The sequence below is a fragment of the Mustela nigripes genome, chromosome 17, assembly GCF_022355385.1.
Source record: "Mustela nigripes isolate SB6536 chromosome 17, MUSNIG.SB6536, whole genome shotgun sequence".
In the NCBI taxonomy this organism is placed as follows: domain Eukaryota; kingdom Metazoa; phylum Chordata; class Mammalia; order Carnivora; family Mustelidae; genus Mustela; species Mustela nigripes.
The window spans coordinates 2,137,937-2,145,237 of NC_081573.1; the positions used below are offsets into that span (position 1 = coordinate 2,137,937).

General features: G+C 46.9%; 1 long non-coding RNA gene across 1 annotated transcript in view; it reads left to right on the forward strand.

Annotated features, from left to right (window-relative positions):
• The first annotated feature begins 6,626 nt into the window (after window positions 1–6,626).
• The window catches only part of LOC132005552 (uncharacterized), a 10,906-nt gene continuing 10,231 nt past the window's right edge, over window positions 6,627–7,301 (forward strand). Inside the window, exon 1 of the long non-coding RNA XR_009400832.1 lies at window positions 6,627–6,687. This is a non-coding gene — a long non-coding RNA (uncharacterized LOC132005552). The remainder of the gene's footprint in view (window positions 6,688–7,301) is intronic.

A 7,301-nucleotide genomic window follows, 5' to 3' on the forward strand; every position in this document is an offset into this window, starting at 1 on the left:
GGGGGGGTGGGGGGACCCGGAATGGGCCCGGGCCGGAACTGGGATTCCCCGCTGGATGCGTCAGCCTCCTGAGAACATGGATTTCTCTTATCAAAACTGCTTCCCTGGAGGCAGGACACTGAAACGCAGAAATGACCCAAATCCCTAGTCCTTTGTGTCAGGAGCTATTCAAATGAGCTCCTACCGTGAGACTAATCTTTGGCTTTTCCTTCTCAGCTTTCAGGGGGCCTCGCCTCCCCCCAAATGCCCACAAATTCAGCTTCAGCCAAGGAACTGGGTGCTCCATGGGCCTCACCTTCCCAGACTCATGCAGCAGAGACCTGGTTACCTCCCCGTGGACCAAAGCCTGCTCTCTACTCTCAGAAAAAAAAATTAAAAACATAAAGAAATAACCCCACACCCTGGCGTCACTGAGGATCTCCTGCCGCCCTTAAGTAACACTACACTGTGGTTTCCATCAAATGGATGGACAGACTCTGAGGGGGAGGGGCAGCAGGTAAGATTCTTCTTGAAACTGCACAGGTGATTGTTATGCCTGAGTATTCGCATCTGAGAGACCACCAAGGACACCGATGCAATTGCACGAGGGATTATTTGACATGCTTAAGCTTGGGCCCAAGTATACCCCACACAGCCGAGTAGGGACTTGGACGCTGAACCAGTTCCAGAGTTTTTAAAGGCAGAGTAGGGATGGACTCGGTGGTGGGTGAGGACAAAGGGGATGTTCAGAAGGGCTATCAGGGTAAAGAAGACTGTCAGGATATTGGAGGCCTCAATATTATCAAGCCAAGGCCATTTTCCTCTATAATGAGACAACTGGGAGTTTCATGGTGGTGATGAGGGAGCACGAGGCTGACTAAAGACAAAGCAAAAGCTGGCACCTTGCACCCCCTCTCCATCGGCTCCCCCCCAGTCATATGTGTTACATTCCTCAGGCAGCCCTGACTGCCATGAACTGTAAGCAAATAGTTAACTTGCAGAGATCACAATCCTGCAAGACTGGAGTCTCCCTTGGCTTACAAATGTCCTAAATCTCACTAACAAAGACAATTGATAGCAGGATTATGACATCACACCAAAAAGTCTCCCAACTATCTTGATGTTAATGGCTGGCCTAAAGACTTTGATCAAGCCACAAGGGCAAGGCCTCCAGTAGGCCTCAGGAATCCTCGCACCTTGTAGGCCCTCTTTAGCATATGAAAACTCTGTTGAAACCTTCCTTCCCCTCACCTTCCCCCATCCGCAGGGTACCGAACCTGCCATCCCTCACAACCCGGGGCAGCTGCATCTCCGCCTGCCCTCGGGTCCTGTCCCCGAGCTTTAATAAACCACCTTTTTGCACCAGAGACGTTTAAGATTTCTTTCTTAGCCGTCGGCTCCGAACCTCACCCCACTGAACCTGACTTAGGTTCTGGGACTTCATCAGTGGAATGCCACATTCCTCTTATCAAGCGTCCTTGTTAGAGAGAAGAAACTTAACTTAACTTAACTTAGAAGAAACTTAACTTTCTTTGCTGTAAATCCCTAGGACATTTGTAAACCGATGGAGACTCTGGTCTTGCAGGATTGTGATTTCTGCCAGTTAAGCTTTTGTTCACACATACTGTCGAGGGGAGCGGAGCAGGTGGAGAGGGGGCGCAAGGAGCCAGCTTTTGCTTCGTCAAGATGGCTGTACTTACCTCAGGGCTACACCCGAGGTGGGTGCAGTCTTGTTTTTCTTGGTCTCCACAGTGATGCTATTGAGAAGCAGCTGGGAAGGAGAGCAAGCAAAGCAGGAAAACCAAGACTGTGGATGTGACCACATTTATCTCCATGGCTTCTCCAGTGATCAGTCTGGAGACTGACACCTCCTCCATCTTTCTGCCACACAGAGGGAGGCACCCTTACAAGTGATGTCTTCCCTTATCAGTGCAAAGTCTCTCACAAAGGGAAACATTCTGGGTTTCAGAGCTTTTCCTTTACCCTTCCTTTAAAATACCAGTGTAATATAATCCTTAGGCCAAAGATATATTTTAGGGGGACAAAATGCTCCCCTTATTATGTAAATATTTATTTTCATATATAACTCCAAAACAGTATTCCAAACTGAATGTACTTTTACCATACCATCAGCAATATAGGAGAATTTGGATTCCTCAACATTCTCCATGAAATCTCATCTTTTAGCCTTTTTTTGTTATTTTACCCATTCTAAAAAATACCAAAAAGTTTCTCACTGGAACATATGAAGTGGTCTTCCTACAGCTGTCCTGGTGACTGAAATGGAAATCACTTCAGAACATCAAGCTGAACAGAAATGAAAATGGCTGCATTAATGCTTCAGGGAGACTCCAGTTCAAACTAAATGACACTTTACCTCTCCCCTCCAAACCTCCCCTCTGCAAACCTTCCTTCTCCCCTTCTCAGCCCATCTTTGTTTCAGGAACCTGGTTCCACCCTGACAACATGGTGAACAGGGCGGGAAGCATAGACAAAATTCCTGCGGAGACTGGTGACATTCTCTATTGCCCTACAAGCTCCAGCCCCTTCCTCCGGATGCACTGCAGGTTTGCCGGCCTGACCTGCTGAGGTCTCCTTCGCCGGCGAAGCGATGAAGCTGCTGATCCTCTTGATCCCCAGCTCCGTGTTCACATTAGATTTGGGGTCTAAAATGTGGAAGTCGGGTCATACAACAGAAGTAAATTTAGGAGAGGAAAACTTGGTTTTCTAGCTCCATTCTGAGTTCTTTGGCCTGTTAATAATGAAAATGATGTAAGACAGTTTAAGGATACAAAAAAAAAAAATCTTAATTATGGGAAGTGGAAGGACATGAAGCTAGAGACAGGTGACTGGAGCTTCTGTGCCACTGTGGCAGGATGAGGAGGGAGGATATAGAATTTCAAACAGGGGACATATATTCGCAGGAAATAGGAAATGCATATCCAACAACGGTTTGCCAATCCGTTGGGGAAACTTTCCATGATCTTAAAAGTTTAATGTCTGGTATCAACTCTCTGTAGAAAAGACATTAGGGCTCAAAAACGATGGCCAAGAAAGAATTCTCAATCTGTCTCTGGTGCAAAAACAAAACAAAACAAAACAAAACAAAAAACAAACAAACAAACAAAAAAACTTTACTAAAGTCAGAAGACAGGACCTGTGGGCAGAAAGAGCTGCCCTGGGGTCATGAGAAGTGGCTCATTATATACTTTCATGTGGCAAGATGGTTACAGATAGCTTAAGCCTCCCAGGTATTTTGGAAACAAGGTTTCCAACACCTTGAGGGAGCTGGCTGTGGTTAGGAAAGCGTCTTTTTTACTGCTTAGTAAAATCTCAGTCAGGAGACCCAAAAGATTTATATCCGCGGGCCATAAGCTTGGAGGATGAAGGCAAACAGGTATTTTGTGGGTCAGAGATAACAGAAGCTTCCAAAGGAGTTTTTATATGTTAAAGGAGACTTACAGGATCCCAATCCTGGGATTGGTCTAAAATTGCCTATTGCCCTTGGCAAAATATTAAGCAAGGAGTTGAGGCCCTGGAGGAAGGTCACTCTGCCTGTTTCAAGGACTCGTCAGTGGGCTGTTGATTTTAAGGAAGTGCAATAAATTTTCTTCTGCCTTTGTTACCAACATTATTCCCTGTGGAGAGCCATCCAGCAGATGCAAGGAGTCACGTAGACGGGAGTGCCTGAAGATAGAGGAACTGAGAGTGATTGGTTTAGGAGGATGTGGGCGCGCTCATGGCCGGCGCGTGAACAGCACTAGAAGCCAAGAGATATATGCATGATCACTGCTAGAGAACAAAAGAATCCTGCACGGTTACATAAGAGCGCACGAGGGCACTGCATGCACGGCATTCTGATTGGGCAGGAAGGGGGGCGTACACACGTGAATATATACTGCTGTATATGCTTGGTTCGGGGGGTCGCCATTAAAGAAGTAATAAAGAAGCTTGCCACTCACCTCATCTGTGGGTCGTTCTTGCGGGCCGAGAGCGACAATTCCCCACTGCCCAGAACAGTTTCTACCCTTAAATTATCACAAACTTGGCCTACATAAGCTCAGCAAGTATAATGACTCATCATGAACATCTTTTAGAATCTGCTTTGCTGGAACTTCTTAGAAGGAATTTCTAGGGTGAACTACTAGTAGCCTCTCCAGACCAGATGTCAAGTATTTGCCATCAGACATGCCTGTAGGCCCTGTAGATGTGGGCAGATCCCTCTTCACAAGCTCCCCAATACACCCTGAGGTTCCTATACCTACCAGGAAGTGACAATATCTATCCTGGTGAGGCTGCTGGAAAATCTGAAAGCAAGGAATCAGGCCAACATTCCCAAGGGGCTTTAGGGCTCCAGGGTTTGTAAGTCGACCTCGGTTCTTTAGAACCATTCAGTCCTACCTGAGTCCATACATGTCTCACAAATAAGACACTCCAATCGAAGCCTTGGTAAAATAACCAGTGTTTCCAGTGGTTTCCCCTTAGGAGGACATAGTCATCGGCTGTTTCAAATTTAATCAGCATAGTAACAGGACTCTCATTGGCTCTCCCCATTGCTTGGCCCCTTATTGGTCACCGTGCCGCATATAAGCTAAGGAAATTGACGAAATAAACGGATGAAGCATTAACACCATACCAGGCTGATTGTCATTCTTGCGGGCCGAGGGCGACAGTATATAGTGGCCCATGCCTCATGACACAGTGCAGCTCTTTCTCCCCCCAATCCTGTCCCCATGCTTTCATAAAACACCTTTTGCACCAGAGACATCTCAAGAAATCTTTTCTTGCCATCGGCTTCAAACCCTAATGTTCTTTCCTACATGGATACCAGAGATTAACAGTTTATATCACAGAGAGTTGCCCACCTGTAACAGACACATGAAAAAGTGTTCATCATCATTAGCCATCAGGGAGATTCAAGTCAGAACCACATTGGGATACCACCTTACACCAGTTAGAATGGCCAAAATTAGCAAGACAGGAAACAACATGTGCTGGAGAGGATGTGGAAAAAGGGGAGCCCTCACACTACTGGTGGGAATGCAAGTTGATGGCGCCACATTGGAAAGCAGTGTGGAGATTGCTTGAGAAATTAAAAATAGAGCTACCCTAGGACCCTACAATTGCACTCCTGGATATTTACCCCAAAGATACAGATGCAGTGAAAAAAAGGGCCAACTGTACCCCAATGTTCATAGTAGCTATGGCCACAGTCACCAAATGTGCAGAGCTAAGATGACCTTCAACACATGAATGCATGAAGAAGGTATGGTCCATATGTACAATGGAGTATTATGCCTCCATCAGAAAGGATGAATACCCAACTTTTGTATCAACATGGACAAGACTGGAAAAGATTATGCTGAGTGAACTAAGTCAAGCAGAGAGCACCAATTATGTGGTTTTACTTAATTGTGGAGCATAAGGAAGGACATTAGTAGGAGAACATTAGGAGAAGGAGAGGAGAAGTGAGTTAGAGGAAATTGGACAGGGAGATGAAGCATGAGAGACTGTAGTTTCTGAGAAACAAACTGAGAGTTATGGAGGGGAGGGGGGTGGGGGGTTGGGTGAGCCTGGTGTTGGGTATTAAGGAGGGCATGTATTGCATGGAGCAGTGGGTTTGGTGCATAAAGAATGAATCTTGGAATACTGAAAAAAAAATAAAACTGCAAAAAAAAAAAAAAAAAGAAAGAAAAGAAAAGAAAAAGAAGAGTTGCCTTCCTTGAGGACAAACATTGTTTGATAAATATTTCATCTTTCCTTTCTCCTCTGAATATAATCCCCTCTTTGGAAATTCTAAATCCACCTCCTCCTTCTTAAGTCAGTGACACAGGAGCTTCAATCACCTGTCTTTGTGCCTCATGTCTTTCTCATTCTCATAATTAAGAACTTCATTGTTTTCTCTACTGAAAATGTCTTACATCATTTTAAGTCTTAGACCAGCTGAAGAATTGAGAACAGCACAGGAAAAACAAATTTTCCTCTCCTCACAGTCATTCTGTTGTGTGAACTGAACCTCCACACTTCAGCCCCAGAATAGAACGTTCAGACAGAGCCAGGGATCAAGGGCAGCCTTAGCTTTATTGCTTTGCCAGCCAAGGAGGCCTCATCAGGTCAGGGCCACAAAACCTGCAGTCTCCCGAAACTCTGATGGTGGAGAAGGCAGGACTCGAACTCGGCTCCCAGCCCCAGCCTTGGTTGCCCTGCTTGGCCTGGTCACCTCCCCTGTTCCTTCCCAGCAGGATCACCTGTGGAGTTTCAGAAAGGGTCTCCTCTGCGGGCCTCCCCCTCAGATTCTGTCAGTTGGTTTTCTGAGAGTGGATTTGCAGCTTTGGTCCTGGGGAGGTGAAAGGGTTTCTGCTCCGTGAGTCTGGGAGGGTCGGGTCCCGGCAGCCCGAGGTTCCTATGCTGAAGTTGTGAGTGGCGGTGGCAGGGGACCCTTCCCTCCCCACAAAGCAGGTAAGGTAAACACAGGGATGGGTGTCCTCCTGGGACCTCACAGTTTCTGAGCTGTTCCGGACACAGAGGACTGGGAAGTTGGGCCTTTTCTGCATCTCTGAGTCCTACCCGCGGGCGAGCGGTGAGGAGAAGGAGCTCTGTTGCTGGATTTCAGGGCATTTTCTCCTGATGCAGCTGTGATTTCCCACAGATCCCTCGTGAGGACGGAATCTAGAGGTGGAGGCGAAGGCAGAAATGGCCGGTTCTCAGGTGAGCCTGGTGTCCCCGCGGAGCCGTGTCCTCTGTTTCTCTGCAGCCCATCGCGTTTAGAAGCTGCAGATGTGGATGCCTCGAATCTGAGTGCTTCTCGCTTCTGCGTTCACCTATTTTTAAGATGTGGTCAGAAGTGATACTCATGGTTAGTTCTTTAGAATGCTTTTCTATGTCCCAGAGCCTTCTGTCCTGTGTCCCCAACCTGGCTTCGATAGTGCATCAGCCGTTGTCACTTTGATTTAAAGTCCCACGGGGAGTGACAATATTCCATTGGTGGCAGATCCAGAGGGGAAGGTGTTGAGTCCGAGATTCCTGTGGCTGATGAGATCTGGTCCTGGGATGTCAGGGAGGGAAATCATCTCTCATTCGGGCTCCTCTGGATTCTCAATCAGCTGTGTGCAGCCAGGGAGTAAAGAAATGCAGACATAAACTCGATGAGTGGAGTCCAGAAAAACTTGGAAACTTCTCACTCTAAGAAAGGGGGTGTGAGTGATGAAGTTCCAGAACCTAAGTCAGGTTCGGTGGGGTGAGGTTCGGAGCCGACGGCTAAAGAAAGAATTCTTAAGACGTCTCTGGTGCAAAAAGGTGGTTTATTAGAGCACGGGGACAGG